General features: G+C 38.4%; 1 long non-coding RNA gene across 3 annotated transcripts; it reads left to right on the top strand.

The window, feature by feature from the left end:
• Window positions 1–9,657: 9,657 nt before the first annotated feature.
• On the top strand, window positions 9,658–16,088 carry LOC103518534. Of its 3 annotated transcripts, none has more exons than XR_003394042.1 (5): window positions 9,658–9,782; window positions 11,551–12,236; window positions 13,703–13,855; window positions 14,335–15,129; window positions 15,601–16,088. It is a non-coding gene; the product is annotated as an uncharacterized LOC103518534 (long non-coding RNA). The 3 variants fall into 3 exon arrangements; XR_003394041.1 differs by lacking the exon at window positions 9,658–9,782 and adding an exon at window positions 10,112–10,225; XR_541851.3 differs by lacking the exons at window positions 9,658–9,782; window positions 11,551–12,236 and adding an exon at window positions 10,112–10,225.
• Window positions 16,089–24,177: the final 8,089 nt, after the last annotated feature.

The raw sequence follows: 24,177 nt of genomic DNA, 5'->3' as shown, positions 1-24,177 counted from the left end.
TTTGAAAGAATACGGTCGCGCTACGCGCTCCCTATTGGCTTCGCACTTTGATAGAATATGGTCGCGCTGCGCGCTCCCTGTTGGCTTCGCACTTCGAGAGAATAAGGTCGCGCTTCGCGCTCCGTATTGGCTTTTCACTTTGAGAAAATAAGGTCGCGCTACGCGCTCCCCATTAGCTTCACACTTTGAAACAATACGGTCGCGCTACGCGTTCCTCATTGGCTTCTCACTTTGAAAGAATACGGTCGCGCTACGCGCTCCCTATTACTTTCGCACTTTGATAAAATATGGTCGCGCTGCGCGCTCCTCATTGGCTTCTAACTTTGAAAGAATACGGTCGCGCTACGCGCTCCCTATTGGCTTCGCACTTTGATAGAATAGCGCTTACTAGGCAGACGCGTTACCAACCAAGCTAACTAGGCTAGCTTACCATCTTTAAGGTGTGTCCAAACATAGGCGACCGGCCGTCGCGTCGAACGTCGATCGACGAGGTGAATCTATGTTGTCAAGGCAGTGTGGACGGTTCAGTCGACATGGATCGACGCGCGACCTAACTTGTGGCCCCCTTTCCCTTTTTTTTTTTTTTTTGCAGGGTAGGTATCTAATGTCTATAGATAGGTAACTATTAAAACAAAATATTAGCTGTTTGCCCCCATGCTGCGCTACGAAAATAATAATTTCCGCGAATTTCCCGGGGAAAAACATTTCCGGGAATCAAATCTAGGTACTCTGCATGGAAGTTCTGGAGCCCGGGAGCTTTGTTTTGATAGTTTTCCTGAAATCCGTGGACCATTTTAATGGGGATCTGTTTTCATATTGTGCTTTTTTAGTCCGTCCTTCCTTTATTATTTTTATTTCAGCGCCAGTGGCGATGGAACGTTGATTGCAAAAGTTCTCAACGCGAAGCCCCCCGTACTGTCACCAGAGCTCGGGCCACCGCGCCGACATAGTGATATGATAGCACTTGAAAAATGAACATTTTCTATCCAAAAAGTACCACTTTTGGTGGTCCAGCTTTGGTGATGCCTAATCATCCGCTGTAGGTCCTCTCCCAAGGCATTTGATTGGTCAATTTTGACTTGAGACTGATCTAAGAACGATCATTCTTGTTCATAAATACGAGTGTTACACCCATATTTACGAGTGTAAGACGCCTAACAAACTGATAACTTGCTTTTACAAGGTTCGTCATAGCCTTGTTAGCTTGGTTGGTAGAGCGTCTGCTTTGTAAGCGCTAGGTCGCGGGGAATCCCCGTCCGGGGCGGATTTTATCCTGAACGGACAATGTTCGTTCTCGGAACGGTTGTCTTTCGCCTACCCTGTCTTCCTTCTCTTTTCGCTCTCGGGACTATAAATAAAAATAAATAAAGAATTTTTTCACAGTACGTCGAATTCAAATTGAATTTTTGGCCTTTTCAAAGAAATGTTTTTCCACAATATTGATACAGGTATGTCGATGTAGATAAGTGGGTAGGTATTATTATGATTGTATTTTTGGCAACATTCTATTTATGTTAGGTAGAAATGAACCTTCCATTCAGAATGTGTACCTGAATGTAAACATACCTACCGTTTTCATCATTTAAATGGAATATTATTTTATCTGATTTGGAAATTACACTGCGGGTTCGATTCCCGTCCCAATTCCTGCCCCGGGGCGGGAAGAGTTCCTAGCTAGCTCGATCAAACCTACTAAGTAATAATAATAGTAATAGTAATAGTAATAATAATAATAATAATAATAATAATAATAATAAAATACTATATAGCTATATATTACATCGTTAAGCTGTGTCCACACATCGTCGATCGGATGTCGTCTGAAACCGTCCACACTGCCTCGACAACATATGTACCTAGTTAACATAGTTTCACCTCGTCGATTGACGACCGTATTCTATGTCTGGACCCAGCTTAAGGAAATTAGTATGAGACAGAAAAGTCCCTACACCTCCAAGTATTGGTTCAGCCTTTAAATAAAGATTCCTATCAATGTGATTTCTGATTTCTCAACTTTTAGTCCGTCCTTCCTTTATTATTACAATAGTAATAAAAAGGTATAAGGGACGGACTATCTTGTATTATAAGATACCATGTTTTTTTTATTACAGTAGGTATTACATACACATGTGAGAAATCACATTGAGTAATCTCAGGTACCAATAAGCTTTGTACAAAACAATACAAAGATTCTTTTTTTCTATTCCAGATAAGTTCGTTGGCGGCTGTGTTCGAACTGGCGGTCTATGGCTTCCACAGCCAGTACAGTACCTCGTCTGGGTACAGCCATGTCAAAGTTGGTAAGTTATTACTGTTATTAGATAGCTTTTTTTGTAGGTACTAATTTTCTTTTACTATTACTAATTCTCAACGATTTTCCTTTTGTATTGGGTGCTGGGTCAACAAAAGAGCACCAGAAAATTCCTACAGTCTGAAATGTTTAAAAATCTATTTCTCCTTCTTCTTCGTCTTCTCCTTTTTCTTCTTCCTCCTTCTACTTCTTCTTCTTCTTTTTCTACGTCTTCTTTTTCTTCTTCTTGTTCTTCTTCTCCCTTCTACTTCTTCTTCTTCTTTTTCTACGTCTTCTTTTTCTTCTTCTTGTTCTTCTTCTCCTTCTTCTTCTTCTTCTTCTTCTTCTTCTTTTTGTTCTTCTTCTTGTTCTTCTTGTTCTTCTTCTTCTCCTCCTCCTTCTTCTTTTTCTTCTTCTCCTTCTCCTCCTCCTTCTTCTTTTTCTTCTTCTCCTTCTCCTCCTCCTTCTTCTTTTTCTTCTTCTCCTTCTCCTCCTCCTTCTTCTTCGTCTTCTGCCTTCTTTTTTTTTCTCCTTCGTCGTCGTATTCTTTTTCCTCCACCCCTTTCTCTTCCTCCTTTTCTTTCTTTTTCTCCTTACTTATTATTATATTTTCTTTTTCTTTAATATCGGGTAGATCAGCGGATGTCATGGAAACTCTGTTTAGGAAGTGAAGTGAAAACAGTTTTCTTGTTCTTCAAACAGGGTGACTCCACAATGTTTACGTGAACTGTTTGACCCAAAACGGACCTAACCTTGGGGTATGATGTATGAATTTACCCTTCTGTCAAAAATCTGCAGGTCCGGCCAGACCTTTTGCATGTTTGCCTTCAATAGATCAGTTGCGCTTACTTAGGTGATGTTTCAAAGTCATAGAGCAGGAAGAATGAGGACCAACTGCATTTTTCTTTTTCTTCTGCGACTTCTAGATACCGAGAAAAATCGATTTAAAAAATACCCGTAAGTCGTGAAGTTTGACGTCACGGCATACGCTCCCGTAGGCGATGACGTCATAATTCATGACTCTCGCTTCGTTCGTTTGTGCGCAAGCGTTTCTGCGCATTTTGACGTGAAATCTGACGTCACAATTCTTTGAACTTTTTCATCAGAATGGCAATTAAAAATTGAATTTTCGACCTTTTAAAGTTTTTTTTTTCGGAGTTTTGACCTCAGATTTGGATTTTTCACAACATTTTACATAGGAAACGACCTTTTATTAATACCTAGTATTTTCCCAATTGCAACAATTATTTCATCAACCCAATTTACAATAAGTAGCGCAAGTACTGATAGGTACATAAGTTACATTTAATTTAACAATAGCATGAGGGACAGACCACGGTCTCACAGACCAGGAACTGTCAGATAGTCTGAGAGACCTATCCATGCAGTTCTCAAGCTTTTTCCGTCGTACACATCAAAACAGTCTGACAGGCCTAGCTCCGTGAGACCGCGATCTGTCTGAGCGTGAGTGCCTGGCCCTAGATTTGTCAGACCATCTGAGAGACCTATGTAGGTAGGTGTCAAGTTTTTTTTCCGCTGTGCGCGCTTAAGCACGCCTAGGCTTTTAACTGTAATTGACCTGCCCTAATAAAGCCTACACATCAAAACAGTCTGACAGGCCTAGCTCCGTGAGACCGCGATCTGTCTGAGCGTGAGTGCCTGGCCCTAGATTTGTCAGACCATGTGACCTATGTAGGTGTCAAGTTTTTTTTACTTTTCTTATCCTATAGGAAGGAAAGTAATGTAATCGGGTCAACTTTTCGATGGTCAGTTTTTAGTGTCAAAACACGTTTTGAGGTCCCTAGAGCCTCCTAAATCCAAAGTTTCAGCCATTGGTCCGTGTGTGTGTCTGTCTGTAAACAAAATATCTCGAGAACGGTAAGAGCTAAAGACTTGAAATTTGGTATGTAGTTCACAAATGCGACAAGGATGCAACACAAAATGTTTGGTTGAGATGGTTGCTGCGCTTGGCGGTATTTTGACCGCTTTTGGACAGATTTCGACCGATTTTGGCGGTTTTCAGCTATAGCGACAAAACGGTTAGAGATATTGTAAAAGTTAGGGTAAAAGAACACCCAAATAAGCATCATTCAATAGGATAAGGAAATTCGTGTGATGTTCACACCAGATTTTTCCGCTGTGCGCTTAAACACGCCTGGGATTTTAACTGTACTTGACCTGCCCTAATAAAGCCTATAGAAAGGGAATAGGGCTAAACTCACTCCGTTCTGTCCTACCCCGTATGAATAATTGTGTGTTGGGTGATGTTTACATGCATGTTACTTATTGTTTTATCGCGTGCTAGTACCACCACATTGCTACCAGACAGCCCGAGGGAGGGGGGGAGTGATGCCTCTCACATGACTCCCTCCCTTTTCCCCAGGGGAGCAGTTTCTAATTCCCCCGGTTGTGATTCAGCTGTAAACTGTCATATGAATGTACCTAATTTGGTGCAATTCTTTTTAGAATTGTCTCGCTTTCAAAAGTTCATGCGCTAGGCCGCGGGTTCGATTCCCGCCCCACCTAACCTTGGGGTATGAATTTACCCTTCTGTCAAAAATCAGGTCCGGCCAGACCTTTTGCATGTTTGCCTTCAATTATTTCATCAATCCAATTTACAATAAGTAGCACATGTACTGATAGGTACATAAGTTACGTTTAATTTAACAGTAGGATGAGGGACAGACCACGGTCTCATAGACCTGGAACTGTCAGATAGTCTGAGCGTACGCGGAAAAATCTACCTAGGTCTGTCAGATCGACTGAGAGACCTATCCATGCAGTTCTCAAGCTTTTTCCGTCGTACACATCAAAACACCTGCCTCGGTGGTGTAGTGGTCAAGACGCTCGCCTGGTAAACAGGAGGGCGTGGATTCGATCCCAGCCGAGGTATGGAATTTTATCCTCATTTATTTGAGAATTTGACCACATAATATATAGTGGGGTACGTACGTACGTACACAGATTGAGTAGGGTACATACATACGTACACAAAAAGCTCACTTTGAGGCTTAGATGAGTAGGGACAAACAGTCCTAACGGATGGATTCGGCTTATAAGAATCTGCGAGTAGGAGGGGTAGTTGGTATTCTTGAGACCGTGATCAAGTCGAACTTCGATCCGATGGTATTACACATATTTGTGGGAAAAACTGGCAGTATCACTCGTATTTATGAACAAGAATGATCGTTCTTAGATCAGTCTCAAGTCAAAATTGACCAATCAAATGCCTTGAGACTATGCTTAGCACGAACTTAAGAGCCAGCATTTTGTTCATAAATATGGGTGTTAGAGTACTTAGACTTGATTAGTAAAGGGACTTCTCAGTCCTATGGGGGCATTATAATAAACAAGGTATATTCTATTCTAAAGGAGAAAAACTTGGATTGCAGCCACGCCTAGAACCGAGCAACTTGGAAAACACAAACACGAAATGTCGATCCCACTTGAATTGGAAAAGACAAGAAGAAGAAGAAGAAGAAGAAGAAGAAGAAGAAGAAGAAGAAGAAGAAGAAGAAGAAGAAGAAGAAGAAGAAGAAGAAGAAGTAGGTATATATTCTATTCTAATTACTAATTACCTAAGTAGATTTTTCAAAACTTACCAACAAGTATGTTCCCAACATGTTGCTCCAAACCGGTTTGATTACGTAATGAGTTTACTATGAGGAAGTGAGATTGATTAAATAATTTTCCGTTGACCCTGGCTGAGGTTAATTAAACATCTTCACTAATTAACCTTGACTCTATTTGTCACTTAAATCTAATCGGGCGTGAAATGTGGGGAAAATAGTGTGAAACTCGGAATACAGGGTGTCCGGATACGATACAATAGTACTGAATTCAGTACAATAGTACTATCGAATTAAGTCTGGCTGAGGGACTATAAACAGAGAGTAGATCAGCGTCTAGCTAGGGGACTATAAACAGGGAGAAGACTAGCCCAAATTTCCTCACGCTCTATCAATAGCGAAGGTTGAGTGCGAAGGGCATCCCACTCGGAAAATTTTGTTTAGCCAAAACCTGTTGGCCTCAAAGCGATCACTCTAAAGCTGATTGAGAGGCCGACGACAAACGCCGACCCCGTCTGAACATGGGAAAAGGTGAAGAAGAAGAAGAAGAAGAAGAAGAAGTACTATCGAATTAACTACGATACTATACTAAATAAATATGTAGTAATTAATTCAGTACGAGTTTTGTCAGCCTACTTAGCTTGGCGTAGTGTCTGCCTTCTTACCACTAACCAATTTCAGTGGTGTAGTGGTTAGCTCGATGGACTTTAAAATCTGAAGGTTGGTGGTTCGAGTCCAAGTCAATTCATGAAATTTGTGACAAAAGCAGTAATGCTTAAGCTTAACGCAATTCAAATTCCTTTTGAAGTAGAAGAAAAATCTTCAGAATAAGCTGAAGAAAGAAGAAGAACATATTGCGGAAGTCTTGTGAGGAATAAACGGAGGAAGCAAAGGTCAAATAATTATTATAAACTTTTCGCTCTAATTTGAACAACATACTTTTCGCTCCAATTTGAACAACATAAAGTCAGCACAACACAAGTCAGCACAAATTAAGGAGGGCGAAAGATTCTGCTGAATGGAATCTTTGCTCCACCATCTCGGATCTTATGTGACGTCAGCAAATTAATCAGGTCGGTAGTGTTAGAAGACAAACATAGTGGTGTAGATCAGCGGCTCCCAAACTTTTCAATTCGCGGCCCCTTTTCTTTAGTTGTGAACGCTCCACGGCCCCTTTACTGTATTTTACTTTCTTCTATCCTGTCTTTCTTCTCTCTTCGATTTCGGGACGATAAGACCATAGCAGTTACAGTTCCCTCTGTCAAACCTTAAAAAATAATAGAAAGTAAAAAAAAAAAAAATCAAATTTCATCAAAAACGGACCAGGTAATCGGGAGTTATAGTGGAACAAACAAACACATAAACATTTAAACCAAATGCAAAACGGTCGAGTTAAAACGTAGACCTTCACTTCGTTCGGTCAATCATCCTTATAAGTTCGATACGTTAACGTTTGCACACCCTGTATGTTCTCGGACTTTTGACCACCCTGTAGACTGTGGATGTTCCTCAGGGTTGTTACCTGTCTCTAATAGTTGTAGGTGTTGTTGTTCTATCATGTTGTAAGTAGTTGTAGTTGTTGTTTTAGTTTCCCAGCAGTTGTTCTTTTGATTGGTCTCGAACACGGGTACCAGCACCTCGGAGAGTGGTGTTCAAATGCCACCGATTACCGATTTGAAGCAAATTTCCCTGGGTCATAGTCGTAGTTAGGTTAATTTTCAAGTTTCTCCGGTCAATTTTCTATCGTTGAAAGGTGTGTGCCACGCACAAGGTCGATCGATGTCTACTGAACCGTCCACACTGCCTCGACAACATTAGATTCACCTCGTCGGTCGACTATGTTTTGATACACCAAGCCAGCCTAGTTAGCTTGGAAAGTAGCGCGTCTACTTTGTAAGGACTAGGTCGTGGGTTCGATTCCGGCTGGGGCGGATTTTATCACTAGTTAAGTGTGGTTCTGTGCACTGTAGACCTCACTGAGATTCTTTTGCCTAAGCTGAGACTTTGTCTAAATGGGTGACCCTACGTAATACACATGTGTACATCAAAACAGAAGTAAAAGTATGTATGTACACGTTATAATTATGTAGGTACCTATATCTAAAAAAGAGGTAACACAGTTTTTTTTAATAAATAAAAAAATGAGCCAAATTACATTCATATTATAGTTTACAACTAAATCACAACCGGGGGAATTAGAAACTGCTCCCCTGGGGAAAAGGGAGGGAGTCATGTGAGAGGCATTACTCTCCCCCTCCCTCGGGCTGTCTGGTAGCAATGTGGTGGTACTAGCACGCGATAAAACAATAAGTAACATGCATGTAAACATCACCCAACACACAATTATTCATACAGGGTAGGACAGAACGGAGTGAGTTTAGCCCTATTCCCATTCTAGGCTTTATTAGGGCAGGTCAAGTACAGTTAAAAGCCCAGGCGTGCTTAAGCGCACACAGCGGAAAAAAAAACTTGACACCTACATAGGTCAGATGGTCTGACAAATTTAGGGCCAGGCACTCACGCTCAGACAGATCGCGGTCTCACGGAGCTAGGCCTGTCAGACTGTTTTAATAACAATAATAATAATCCCTTTCTCTCTCTCTCTCCCCCCTCTCTCTCTCTCCCTTTCTCTCTCTCCTTCCCTTTCTCTCTCTCTCTCCCCCCTCTCTCTCTCTCCCTTTCCCCCCTCTCTCTCTCCCTTTCTCTCTCTCCCCCCCTCTCTCTCTCTCCCTTTCTCTCTCTGTCTCTCTCCTTACTTTTCTCTTTCTCTCTCCCTTTCTCTGTCTCTCCTTCCCTTTCTCTCTCTCTCTCCCCCCTCTCTCTCTCTCCCTTTCTCTCTCTCCTTCCCTTTCTCTCACTCTCACCCCCTACTTACCACTTACCGAAAATAGTAATTGGCTATTCAATGGATTCTAAGACCACCTTAGATCGGTTTACAGTAGGGGAAGTCAGGGCAAAGTGGTCCCCTCCAATTATCTCCCCTCTCTCAGCTCTAGGAGTGGAGGGGAAACTATGAAAGGGAGGAGAATTCTTGTCTCATTTGTTTCAGATAACATAGGGGTTTATGGCTATCTATCTGGGGGACTTTAAACAGGGAGTATACCGGCCTGGTTTTCCCGTGCTAAAGAAATAGCAAAAGTTGAGTACGAAGGGCATCCACTCGTAAAATTTGTAGCCAAAACCAAAAGTCAGTCCAAAGCAACCACCCTAGTTGGATTGAGAGGCTGACGAAAAACGCCGACCCAGTCTGTACACGGGAAAAGGCGAAGAAAAAGAAGTAGAAGACAAACTTATAGCTTTGAATGTTTCCCCCCTTAATGTCACTCAGGACATCATCTTCAGACCAAGATAGATGTTGACTCTATCGCAGCAGGAGTAGAAGTGCTGCGATAGAGTCAACATCTATCTTGGTCTGAAGATGATGTCCTGAGTGACATCGAAAGCTCACCAATTTAAATCATCTTAATCGAAATTGTCTTGATAAGAATAATTTATTTATTTTTATCTCATTTTAAATTATGCTAGAGTTGAAATAAGTTCTATGAAGTAAAATGCAGTTTCTTTGTGTTATTATGTCACAACTTTGGTGCTCACTGCAGCATTGTAGGGTTTTCCCAACATCTCAATAATCCTAAAATCCAATGTTTACCTACCATGCTGGCACCGGTCGCTATGCGCATTTGTATGTCATAGCTACTCATTTTCCTCACGAGGCTGAGTGGGCCCCACAACAGCTAGTCACGGAATCAATCATTTGGATGATACAAATTTCTTGACCCCGCCGAGAATCGAACCCGGGTCTCCCGCGTGCAAGGCGAGCGCCCCCTACATAACTCCCTTTTAACTTCTATGAAGTAGAAAAACGACTTTAGGACGTCTTGGAACGTAAAAATGACCCTCCTTAGAACATAAAATATCCCTAGGTAAATAGTAGGAGTTACTTAATGGGTAATTAACTAATTAAGAATTATGTAGGTATCTAACAAGTAATACGTAAATCTCAAAATTGAAGCTTTTTTTCATGCATCATTCCTTTTTCTTGCCTTAAATTGCCAGGTACTTGAAAATTGGACAGTTATGTTTTATTTTTTGCTTGGTGCTCACTCTTTTTCTGTTTGAATTACATAATGATCTATAGGTATTAAATAAGTAATTTATCCACAATAATGTTTTATTTATTTTCAAAATGCTATAGCGCTGCATGAAAAAGCATGTACACGTAAGTTATGTCCTATAGAGTTACAAGGCTTTAGAATCTATGGCGGAAGTTGAGGAACCCAGAGAATTCAAAGCGGATCATCCATTTGTGTATGCCATCCGAGATAAGGGCGTGAACACAATCCTGTTTGTAGGAAGAGTGAAGAAGGTACAATAAGAAGAGGACCAGATGGGACCAAAAATAACCAAATAAGACCACATATTCTATGCTTAGTTGCTGCTTGGAATAGAAATTAATAGATTATTTTTATTTATTTATTTTTTACTTTCTATTTTTTTTTTTCTTTTTTATGTTTGAATTTTGAAACAATTACCTAATATTATAAGTAAAAAACCATTTTTACCTAAGTGTTGCACCGCATTCCCACCACTTGATAATGTGTAGTTATAGTTAACTATTGTATGTTTCATATTTTATAAGCTTACTTAATTTGGGGAGGTGTATTTTGAAAGCTTCTTTTCTGGCACCATTCTCAACTATTTATCAGCTTTTCCACTCAACCATACATAGATAAGATACCTTTACAGTTTGGGATTTTTGTTTTCTTGCAGGTTTGAAAATTTCGCGGAGAACGGGACATCGTAAACCTATCAGTATTTTCAAAGCAGATCACCCATTTATTTACGGCATCAGGGATCGCTCTAGCAATTTGGTTCTCTTCAATGGGAAAGTTGAAAAGTTAAACGCGAAGAAATGAAAAGAAAAAAGAAATTTGGATACATTTTTCTTGGTGTGTTAGAAATTTTAATTAGGGCATTTTTCAATATTGAATCAAATCGATTGTTATCTGTTAAAACAACGGTATCTTTTATAAATTTATAATATTGGACAATGGCTTTGAAGGGGAGAAATTTTGGTGTTTTTTTTATAGGTATTTAAATAAATAAATACAGATTTGTGCTAATGTTTAATGTTTGGTTTACATGTGTTACATATATGTTGGACATATGTTTTATGTTTGGTTGGTGCTTTACTCTCCTTCTGCTTGAATTACATAATTATCAATATTTAAATAAACAATTTATTTGAATTATTTACTTACTTATTTTTTCAAACGTTGCATGAAGAGCATGATGATGTGCGTAAAAAGTAAAACTCTCCTACACGTAAGTCATGTCCAACATAAAAGTTAACTAGTTCTATCAACCAATAAGGTCCACTCCGAGGCTTAATAAATTTGTAAGGGAAAGTTAAGCTTTTACAAATCTACCAGCCAATAAGAATAAAGATGGTCTCTCCTTGGAATCTTGTCACGAACGACCATTTCCCCTCCCCATATATAGACGGAAAATTTCCTCATTAAAAGAGGTTGGGTGGAGGGGATGTAGGGACCTCGATTTTTTTTTTTTTTTTTTTTTTCAGTTGTTTTCACACACTTTACTTGGGTTTATATATTTTTTAACAATTTATGGGATACTATAATGTATCTTGTATCTTTACCGTTTGGGATTTTTTGTTTTCTTGCTTTGCAGGTGTGATCATTTCAAAGAGAACTGGACTTGTTAGCCATATCAGTATTTTCAAAGCAGATCATCCATTTATTTACGGCATCAGGGATCGCTCTAGCAATTTGATCCTCTTCGATGGAAAGTTGCCAAGTAACCGCGAAGAAATGAAAAGAAAAATGAATTTGGATATATAGGTATTTTCTCGGATAAAAAATCACGTGTTACAAATGTTTAATTAGGTTGTTTTTCATTATTATAAACAATTTATCTGTTTTATAAAACATAATTATGTATTAGTTATTATATCTTTCTTTTTTTTTTTTTTTTTTTTTTTTTTTTTTTTTTTTTTTTTTTTTTTTTGTCTCAAAAGCTGTAGGTAGGTATGAAATTGACCTCATGAAATCCAATCTCGGACTATTTATTTATTTTATAAGTTTCCATTTATTGAGTTTTAGAACAATTCTCTCATCAAATAAATAGTTAACAAATGGTACCTGTATACCCATCCGTAAAAGCCGGAGCTTGTGCCACGGATGGGGACTAACACATCTCTAGTTAAGTACATCTTTTATTTCTGACATGGTACATTGGTACAATGTCAGAAATTTTCTAGTTTTTTGTTCATTTTGTTTACAATTTAGTGATAGCAGCCGTATTTAGAGAATTACCTACTCTGAAAGTATTGTGAATCTACCTATCTTCTTAAATAGGTAAGTTGTAAAGTATCACACTAACCTATTGTTTGCATGCTATTTGGCTTGTATAACCCCCCGAGTATAGTTTGATGTTGGATATATATATAAAAAAAAATATGTTGATTTTATACAAACTTTATGTTGACTTTCAAACTTTATGTTAGCTAATTTTTTAACGTTTTTATCGATTTACATATCAAATTGCAACTGGAAATCCGTTCTAATTGAGTAATTCAATTGGATTGGCTGAATTGCTTGAAAAATCATTTTCTCAGTAAATGGTGTATATTTTTCTTCATAAACTAATATCTCCTATTTTTGTCTCATAAATATATCTCTGCATTTAAGACGAATGTTACATTTTTGTGCTTTCTGTATGTCAGGGGTTTTGTGTTATGTAAAACAATGTTGTTTTGGTTCGGAATTAACCTCTATTATTAGTCTACTACAGAGTGCAAAGGTACTAAGACAGTCTTAAATCTACCCCAACAATTAGCAGGATATCGGTTTATTATAAAGTTTGCCTTGTGCCGGAATCGAACCCGCGACCTAGCGCTTACAGTTCAGGTGTGCTACCTTCCAAGCTAACTAGACTGACAGCGAACTTTTCTCGTCCGTCAGGTCACGTCAAAGAGTACTATTGCTTTTTTTTTTAAGAGGTTTGACAGAGGGAACTGTAACTGCTATGGTCTTATCGTCCCGAAATCGAAGAGAGGCATGCACATTTTGTGTTAAGATTTATTATGCTTGAAATGCATCGCATTTTGCATTGCATTCATGTTGCATAGACATCATTATGCACGCAGAGGGAAATGGAAAAAATATGGCCTCTTATAAATAGGTAGGTAATAATAATTAACTCTACATATAGCTACATTCCTAACTAGTTAATTTGTTTTAACTTAAAATTCCTACCCTCCTACCCAGTTAATATTGAGTATAGCGATTATCAACTAATTATCTAATTAATCGGTTATACCAGTACCAGTTAAAGTCTAGTGGTGGACTTCACCAACCTTCTTTCCAGCCTCAGCCTCAAACAGCCCGTTAGCTTAACAGCTCTGTTAAGCCAATACAAATTAAATGGAACTTAACTGGTTGTTAGCTTAACAGGAGTTCTAATGACTGAATAAATATTGGTGAAATCCAACATCAGTCTTTAATGAACTACTATACTGGTAATAATAATAATAGACTCTTGAGTGGAAGGCAACCACTAGGCGAGGTTAACGCCTTAGGCGTTCTCTACCACCTAACCCTTAGAGCTCCATTATTATGTGGTCAAATTCTCAAATAAATGAGGATAAAATTCCATACCTCGGCTGGGATCGAACCCACGCCCCCTGATTACCAGGCGAGCGTCTTGACCACTACACCACCGATTACTTCACTAAAGGTTTTCTATTGTGATCCTAAATGATGCCTCAAAAGCCCTATAAAAACTAATACTAAACCGAATTTCCTTCCGTTTTCATTCTCAGCTGTAGAAATGGTGCCATACTCATTTTTCATTCCCGTGAATGATGGACCTCGCAAGTTTACGGCGGACCATCCATTCCTCTACTTCATCAGTAGTTCTACTGTAGACTTGAAGACCATTATATTTCAAGGCAAAGTCCGGAAACCCTAAACAGGTAAGATACCTACAGCTACGAAAATCGTACGTGTTCTTTTTTTTTAAGTTGATAGAGTTTTTTGAGCTATTAGGATCATAATTATTGTTTATACAGTGCATTCATAAAGTCCCCCCCCACCTTCATTTTTGAACAGATGAATTTGGAAACCTGAAATTTTGTATACGAGCCTATATTTACCTCTAGTTTCTTATAGGCTGTGTAAAAATTCAGGGTTTTTTTTCAGGGTCGGCCCCAGGGGGGTAAATATAGGCTCGTAGGCAAAATTTCAGGTTTCTAAATTCATCGGTTCAAAAATTAAGGTGGGGGGGGGGACTTTATGACTGCACTGTATGTTTAGAAGAATATCCATCTCGGCTGTTATCGAACCCGCGACCTATCTCTTTCTTTTCTATACAAGTTTGATTGTTTTTTTTTTTTTTTGCTTTTATTTCGCCACCGATTTAATTCGTAATGTATTTGAATTTGCTTGTTCCCAGATGGAGTTCACTCAATAGTCCCAGTAGTCATACAAGAAGTATACAACTAGTTCTTATACATAGAACTAATCAAGTCATACGTACATAATTATGTTCTGTTACCAAACCAATCAACTTATGTTACCAACAAAATAAACTTCATTAATTTATTTATAATTTAATTTTATAATACCTAACCTACCTACTCTTTAATAAAAAATTAACAATTTTTTGTAGGGAAAATTAAGTTATAAGACTTATAGGTATTAGGTATGAGGGAAGTTTCTACCTAGGTTGTACCCATATCTTTGGTTATTTGATTTCCACTGTTACCAAATCATATTACTTATTGCTGTTACTTACCCATTTGCCCAAATATGCTCAAAAGTTTCCCAATTTTATGTTGCTGGTGATAATAAATAAATATCATCTATTTTTTAATATAATAAATCATCTTTTTTTACATTTTCACGACGAAAATTAGATTTTTTAACTATGTTGTAGGTATTTGCATTTCTAACTATTATACACATTATCATATCAATTTTTAATAAACTACCTATTACACCTATTTTTCAAGATATTTCTCTACTTTTCTTCTTCTTCATAAATGAAGGTGCTCTAATGTCCTACTCTGCCTTGTATTTAGAAGAACTTTGCCTGTAGGTATTGAAGAAATGCGGATCATGTGCAAGAAAGTGAAAAAAATGTTGGCACGTGTTTTGAAAATTTGCATCGTGCATGTTCTAGTCTGAAAGCTTACTTTTTGCCTGAGTGTCTTGTTTAGCGATCAGAATGTTTTACCTTCTTATAAAAGTAAGTACCTGCCTATCATCTACCATGTCCTACCATTCCATATTTTTTATAAACAAACGAGGAACCAACATAGCACGTTGAATACTTCAGTTCCCAATGGATCACTGAAGTTAATCAACATTGTGTTTGGTTACTATCTGAATGGGCGACCGTCTCTTCAATCGTGTGCTACTGGTTTTACCCGGCCCATACTCAGGTTGGGTGAGGTTAATGTGAGGAGGCGAGTACCTCATTACCGAATGGAGGGTTAAACACCCTGTCACTTAGAACCGTAGCAGTTATACAGTGACCGAAAGTAATATTTAAACCCATCGGAAAATAATATTTAAAAAAAAAGAACTGACCATCGAAAATTTGGCCCGATTACATTCCTTCCCATAGGATAAGGAAAGTAAAAATTTAATGTGTATTATATACAGGATGTTTCAAATCTTACTCAATGTGGTACCCCCGATTGTTTCCTTATTTCAGATTCCACAAGGTCTCCCGCAACACTAGCGACACCTACCGGTCTACCGCACAGGATATTTGCAGTAGACCATCCATTCCTAGTGATGTGGTTGGATGATAACCACAATATTATTATCTATGTAAGCCGAGTCACAGATGTGAGTTCCAAATGACTGAGACACCCTGTAGGGTGAAGAACTCCTGAAATCTTGTCCACTGGTCGCGTGGCAGGGTTGGTCCAGTTGTCTCTTGCCATTCCAGGTTCGATTCCCGGAGTTATCGAAAAATTTTGCTCACATACCTACCTATTTTATCATCAGAAGTATGGCCAAATGGTAATGCCCTTGATTCCCGTTCAGTGTGCAGAAAGTCTTGGGTTCAATGCCCAGCTTAGGGAAATAATTGCTCACTTATTTATTCGATTGTAAATTTTCCTCAATGGATTACTTTCTTAATTTGATTTCGTAGTTGTTCCATTCGTAGTTGTTCCATTGCTAAGTACAAATGGCATCGGCAATAAAAAGCATTTTTTTTTTTTTTATGTTTGTATTTCTTTTTTTTATTACAGATACAGATTAGTTTTGTTAATACCTTCCTTAAAAAGATCTCGACACTATTTTTTCCTCTTGGATTATTACTACCTTCATATTTATATTGACTTTTAGTTTGTACATAATATTCGCTCCTCAATACAGTAAAATTTAAACACTAATAATTTTACAATCGATCTACCTATACCTGTTTTTTCCTCTTGGATTATTACTACCTTCATATTTATATTGACTTTTAGTTTGTACATAATATTCGCTCCTCAATACAGTAAAATTTATACACTAATAATTTTACAATCGATCTACCTACCTTGTTATGTACCTACTTCTAATTCTACAGTTATATTCCTGTCCTGTGAGAGAAGGAGGACAGGATAGAAGAAAGCCAGCCGTTCCAAGAACGACGCTTACCTGGTTAGAATAAAGTTCGCCCGGGCGGAAATCAAATCCGCGATCTAGCGCTCAGAAGGCAGGCACGCTACGCTTCAAGTTAACGCGGGCTTATCTTCCAGTCTCAAAATGTAGTCCCGATCATAAATCATGTGACCTTTAAGTTAGTTTTGAATCATCTGCAATGTCCTAGCACTTTAAAACTGAAATCACTTAAGTGACCCTAGATAACGACACTTAAGTACCTACAAATGATCTAGATGGAACTTTAACATTACGTAACACTCAGATGACCCCAGTACAATGAACCGTTCAAGTTTTTGCACTTGGACCAATATTTCTAGATCCTTCCTCAGGTATTCCAATGACAAACAGCTTTTGAACTGTTACGTAACCAGGCTAATTACGTAACCAGGCTAATTGCTATTTTCTAAACCGCGAATGGCTAATGTTCTGAGGACACATAAAGCTAATCCCAGTGGATTAGGCCGTGAGACTGTTTTGTGATAATTATAATGTTCTGAGGCCACATAAAGCTAATCCCATTGGAGATTAAGCCGTGAGACTGTTTTGAGATAATTATTCGAAGTCTAAATGTTGCGATTATGTTCGCGGATTTGGCAATTATGTTCGCGGATTCGCGTCCCGAATCGACATTTTGGATATTTGGCAAGCCTACTGATACTCAACCTGAACTCCATCGAAAGTTGATTTTATTTAGGCTGGCACCTATCACTCTTTTACCACTCCTTTCTACGTACCTAAAACATCATTGCACTAACAATAAGTTTGAGTACCTATATATAGATAATTGACAGGTACCTACCTATATGGTACCTGGTAGGTACCAACTACCAACATATATTTTTAGGTAGGAGCTTAAGCTAAAATCCTGTAAAATCCCAGTTTTTTGCTCAGGTAGTTTCATACTCACCTGTTAAATATTTATGACTCATTGACTCCGATGATTTATGAACGTTCTACCACTAGAACACAAGGACTTACTTATCAATATCCTGGGAATTACAGGATTAATAACAATTTCATCGGATACCTACTGTAGGTAAAATTAATAAGCTCTCATACCTACCTCTATTTTTAACAGAAATACCTACAGTGTGTTCAAAAGACCGACTCATTGACTCCGATGATTTATGAACGTTCTACCACTAGAACACAAGGACTTACTTATCAATATCCTGGGAATTACAGGATTAATAAAAATTTCATCGGATACCTACTGTAGGTAAAATTAATAAGCTCTCATATCTCCCTCTATTTTTGACAGAAATACCTATCTACAGTGTGTTCGAAAGACCAAAAAGTCTAATTTTTTTAATAATGTGTTTTTTTTTTTTTTTTTTTTTTTTTTTTTTTTTTTTTTTTTTTTGTACAAGTATTCTGTAGGGAGGGGACAAGTACAACAGATCAAATTGAGCACTAGTAATATCGACACTAGTCGCTACTCACTCTCAAGAGTCTCAAGTCAAGAAGCTACTCAATTGAGAGCATCCTAAAATACAAACACAGAGCAGAAGAACCTCTCATTTTCGCCGGGACTAGAACCCGCAATCTCCAACGTACAAACCCGGATGCTTCGCCACTTAAAGATAGGTATGGCAGAAGATATAAATCATCCAATTGGATTGAGATGGCGTTTCTAGGAACTGATAGCGGAGAGTATGATTCATATATTCAATTAGGAGTGCAAATTCCTTTAGAATTTGAGATTGATAAGGTCGTAAACCTGAACTTTAAATTGACTGTCGTAGAGGACTTACCTACATGATGTCTCGAAAGTTGTGGTGCACCTAGGCTGAGGAGGACAATTGTTGAAGTAAGTAAAAACCTATAATACGGGTAAGTTATCAAAGAAGAAATAATATTATTTTTATCCTCATTGAAATTTCAAAATTGTTGCCGAAAAAGATAGCGGAGAGTATGATTCATATATTCAATTAGGAGTGCAAATTCCTTTAGAATTTGAGATTGATAAGGTCGTAAACCTGAACTTTAGATTGACTGTCGTAGAGGACTTACCTACATCATGTCTCGAAAGTTGTGGCGCACCTAGGCTGAGGAGGACAATTGTTGAAGTAAGTAAAAACCTATAATACGGGTAAGTTATCAAAGAAGAAATAATATTATTTTTATCCTCATTGAAATTTCAAAATTGTTGCCGAAAAAGTGATCGGGCGGCGCGGCGCTTTGAACTCTTGACGTTCGCGCGCCTCCCGGAATACAGTCTTCTGGTTTTAGACTTTTCGGTCTTTTGAACACACTGTAGGTATTTCTGTTAAAAATAGAGGTAGGTATGAGAGCTTATTAATTTTACCTACAGTAGGTATCCGATGAAATTTTTATTAATCCTGTAATTCCCAGGATATTGATAAGTAAGTCCTTGTGTTCTAGTGGTAGAACGTTCATAAATCATCGGAGTCAATGAGTCATAAATGTTTAACAGGTGAGTATGAAACTACCTGAGCAAAAAACTGGGATTTTACAGGATTTTAGCTTAAGCTCCTACCTAAGAATATATGTTAGTACCTACCATATAGGTAGGTACCTGTCAATTATCTACATATATATAGGTACTCAAACTTATTGTTTAGTGAAATGATGTTTTACGTAGAAAGGAGTGGTAAAAGAGTGATAGGTGCCAGCCTAAATAAAATCAACTTTCGATGGAGTTCAGGTTGAGTATCAGGTAATCAGGTTTCAGATTACATCATTTTCCTGTGCTTCGCATTTTTTATAGCCCAGCAAATCATGTAGAAAGAAGGTGTAGATACTTTTATTTCTTTCAATTTTAGAAATGTTATTTGGCGAAAAAAAAGGGTAAAAAAAACTTGCAAAAATACCTGGATTGAAAAGTGCTACAGCCTGAGGGCGTTGGAAGTTAATTTCATCGGGGAGAACACAAGCACATCACTTCATCAAAAAGAGAACTGTAGGTTAGTTTGTCCCGTTGGCGAAATTTGGTAAATTTGGCAAACAAGATCAACAGGTAATAAGGAAATGTATCCTTTCAATGAACTTTGGCAAACATGGAAGGACTTTTCCTAAATGAGTTTCAGTTCACTGAACCACCAGTAGTTAACAGAAACGAGTTAAACCATATTGTAGGGAAGTTGAGAATCAGAGGTTCTAGCTTAGAATTTCTAAAAATACCTACCATGCCAATTTTGGCGCCAATACAGAAAACCAAGAAGTCTTCCATCACAAATCGTGACTCACGTTGTTTTCGATTGATTTTCCCAGAATAAATTATAACTTTATTATCTACTAATTTCTTTTTTATGTCTCACAGCAACAAAGCCCTTAATTTCGTTCAATTATGCATTTCACGTTTCGAAAATCGTGATAATTTATACATTACAATAATACTGGTGTTGGTATAGTATAGCTACTATACTTGCATTAAAATTGATGATCTTTCTTATACCTGATGGACAGTAAGGATCTCGTCATTTCCTTAGAAACTGAGACGAGACATTGCTTCTGAATTACGCGCCGCATAACTTCTGTAGTCTGCACATGATTATTGCCTCGGGAAGGATGGGGGATTCCCATTACAAGACGTTGAACCTTTTAGCAAACCAGTAGCACATAGGTAGGTACTAGGTATCTTTTTCACACTCATGGTTATAGTAAATACTAGATAGGTTATCATTGTAGGTATTACTGACATACCTATTCAGCAAAAACACAACATCAAAAAATTTGAACAGAAAAAAAAAAAATCAATTTCGCTCTGATGTTTTCAATATTTTCACAAAGAAAGAGTCGACACTCATGCCTTTTTTGTACGCCCAGAAGAACTAGAAAATGTTGAGCAAATTGATTAAAATTGAAAGAATTCAAAAAATTTCATCAGCCAATTTAAAATGTAAAATCAATTTTGGAGACCCCGTTGTTTGTCAGTAAATCAACTTGGCGTCCACCAGCACTCTCCCAAATAAATCAATCAATTTCGCGCCCATCACTTCACTAGCACTCTCCCAAACTCTATCGTTGCACTCTGTTGTCTCTTCCCTCGCGTGTCGCGATGCAACCGGTTTCACATCGGGTGTGAGGAAGCACTCTTGTTTCTATTGGGGACAGCTCTTCCTCAGTTCATCTCAGTCTTCACTCGGGTTTGGCCGAACCGTTTGGTGAAGAAATTTCTTGCCAAATCTCACGCGGAAAGAATTGTTCGCTTGCGCTGACTGTTTCGAGTGTTGTGACTGTTCGTGGTTGTTACGTATTGCCCGCTTGTCCCGTGACCTTTAGTTGTCCCGTGACCTTTAGTTGTCCCGTAACCCTTAGTTGTCCCGTGTCGCTCGATTGCTGTCCCGTGTCGCTCGATTCCTTTCGCCTGATTGTGTCCCTGTGTCCGTGCCGTTTCTCTATGGGGCTGATGCCTTCGCGATGCGTTAGATTCTGGGCAGACGGCATGGCGTACCGTGGCGCCTTGTTAGCTTACTCGCTAGTGTTTCTGTGTGCGCTTAGTGTGGTAGGGGATGCGGATGTGTCTACACCTGTACGGAGCAGTTTCCTGGAGGATCCTGGATATTTCGAAACCGAGGACTCGATCATTGTTGAAGGTAAGAAGTAGTGTGGCATATTGGATCTTGATAAGTGTTTTTTTTTTTTTTTTACTTTCTATTACTACAGTATAGCGGAGCTATACTAGTTTTTTTTTTTTTTTACCTATTATGATTATTCCTAGGTAAAGGTATTTATTTCTTTTTTTTTTTTTTTTTTTTTTTTTTTTACCTATTATGATTATTCCTAGGTAAAGGTATTTATTTATTATTTTTCATTAGGTACCTAGCTTGCACCTTGTACTAAAACTAATCGTTTCTAAGTGATGAAGCATTCCATCTGATTGATCAAAGTTCTGATTAAAATGTGTACTAGAAATCCATATATATGTAATTATGTAAGTAATCAAAATAACCAACACCAGTATTATTGTAATGTATAAATTATCACGATTTTCGAAACGTGAAATGCATAATTGAACGAAATTAAGGGCTTTGTTGCTGTGAGACATAAAAAAGAAATTAGTAGATAATAAAGTTATAATTTATTCTGGGAAAATCAATCGAAAACAACGTGAGTCACGATTTGTGATGGAAGACTTCTTGGTTTTCTGTATTGGCGCCAAAATTGGCATGGTAGGTATTTTTAGAAATTCTAAGCTAGAACCTCTGATTCTCAACTTCCCTACAATATGGTTTAACTCGTTTCTGTTAACTACTGGTGGTTCAGTGAACTGAAACTCATTTAGGAAAAGTCCTTCCATGTTTGCCAAAGTTCAGCGGAAGGATGAATTTCCTTATTACCTGTTGATCTTGTTTGCCAAATTTACCAAATTTCGCCAACGGGACAAACTAACCTACAGTTCTCTTTTTGATGAAGTGATGTGCTTGTGTTCTCCCCGATGAAATTAACTTCCAACGCCCTCAGGCTGTAGCACTTTTCAATCCAGGTATTTTTGCAAGTTTTTTTTACCCTTTTTTTTCGCCAAATAACATTTCTAAAATTGAAAGAAATAAAAGTATCTACACCTTCTTTCTACATGATTTGCTGGGCTATAAAAAATGCGAAGCACAGGAAAATGATGTAATCTGAAACCTGATTACCTGATACTCAACCTGAACTCCATCGAAAGTTGATTTTATTTAGGCTGGCACCTATCACTCTTTTACCACTCCTTTCTACGTAAAACATCATTTCACTAAACAATAAGTTTGAGTACCTATATATATGTAGATAATTGACAGGTACCTACCTATATGGTAGGTACTAACATATATTCCAGCTAATATTTTGTTTTAATAGTTACCTATCTATAGACATTAGATACCTACCCTGCAAAAAAAAAAAAAAAAGTGATAGGGTGCCACAAGTTAGGGTGGAAGAACTCTATTATTGGGTTACTTCCCCCCTGATTTAAGTTGTTGGAATGCTATATATAGTGTCGAGCTTCCCAATATAGAGTTCAAAATTAGAGTTCCGGAACTCGATTGGGCTTCCGACACCCCAGTTTTTTTTTTTCTCAGCTCCCCTAAAAAGCGCATAAGTCCTCCCTTTTCGGACCACTTCGCAATGTATTTAACTAATGGCTGAGTGGTCCCCAGATAATTTAGTATCTATTTGGTACTTCACCGAAGGCTAAGAACCACTGAATATCACACTACCTTTGTGCAGAACATTATTTCTTTCTATTACTTTCTTCCATATCTTTAGGGATACTATATCATATCTTCCTATCTTTCGGACACTAATATCTGTCCTTTCATACTGTTCTATATGCGATATCTTTTCCGGGCTGTCCCTATAAATATTTCTTTGTAGTCTCCCTCCAAATTTATGGCCCGTTAGTCAGAGGCGTGTAAAATGGGGGAGCGTCACCTTGGTGGTGTAGTGGTCAAGACGCTCGTCTGGATTCGGGAGGGCGTGGGTTCGACCCCAGCCCGAGGTATGGAATCCTCGAATCCGAATTCTAAAGCTGTGTTCGCCAGCCTTAGTTAGCTTGGTTCGTGGTGCGTTGTAGTGCAATCTTAATCAAAAAAGGACGCGGCACACAAGGCATCACGAAGAGACAGCCTCAACATAATAATAATGGCGCGTCTGCCTTGTAAGTTCTAGGCCGTGGGTTCGATTCCCGGTCGTGGCGGATTTTATTCTGAACGGATAATGTTCGCTCTTGGAACGGCTGGTTTTCTCCTATCCTGCCTTCCTTTTCTGTCTTCGATTTCGGGACGATAAGACCTTAGCAGTCACAGTTCCCTCTATCAAACCCCTTCAAAAAAAGATTAAAAAAAGTTTCCCCATTTGAAAATCTCAGCACACGACCAACATCCGTGGTCGAGTGGGTATCACACTATAGGCTTGCACTCAGGAGTCCCGGGTTCGATTCCAGCGGGCCGAGGTTTTTTCCGCTCTGTGCTTGTAGTTCGCAGTGCACTCAGCCTCGTGAGGACAATTGAGTAGCTATTTTAATCGAGTAGCAACCAGTGGCGGCATTACCAGTGTAAAAAGATTATTGAAATACGGAAATCGATTGCAAAGGAGACACTTGGTAATGTTGTGATATCCTCAAATGTGAAAAAGCTCTGCTTTACCACAAAGAATTTGAGAAATCTCAGCACACGCCACTGGTCGTCCGGTTTTCAAAAAAGAGGGGGGGGGCTAAAATGATCTATGTTCTGTCACGTTTTATTACCCAAACCCTTCACTCGAGGATTTTGCGAGTTTGCCGGGCTTTTGAATTATATTAGGAGCCCGAAATGTATATCAGGGGCCCGAAATGTATATACTATAGGGGTCCGAAATTATATTCTAGGGGCCCGAAATATATTAATTGTCTGAACAAAGTGAGGTCCAAGCTTTTTAAGAAGAAGAAGAAGAAGAAGAAGAAGAAGAAGAAGAAGAAGAAGAAGAAGAAGAAGAAGAAGAAGAAAAGGTTTCATAGAGGGAAAAGGTTTCATACCTATTCTACTCAAGGGCTTATTGGCACAGTTATTCACTTGCAAAGTGTGGGTACATTGGTGGTGTAGTGGTCAAGGCGCTCGCCTGGTAAACAGGAGGGCGTGGGTTCAATCCCAGCCGAGGTATGGAATTTTATCCTCAATATAATTTGAGAATTTGACCACAATAATAGTAG

This window comes from Diaphorina citri, unplaced genomic scaffold (assembly GCF_000475195.1).
Source record: "Diaphorina citri unplaced genomic scaffold, Diaci psyllid genome assembly version 1.1 scaffold2233, whole genome shotgun sequence".
NCBI lineage: Eukaryota > Metazoa > Arthropoda > Insecta > Hemiptera > Psyllidae > Diaphorina > Diaphorina citri.
The sequence above is the reverse complement of the archived record's forward strand: the minus strand, read 5'-3'. Positions and strand labels throughout refer to the sequence as shown.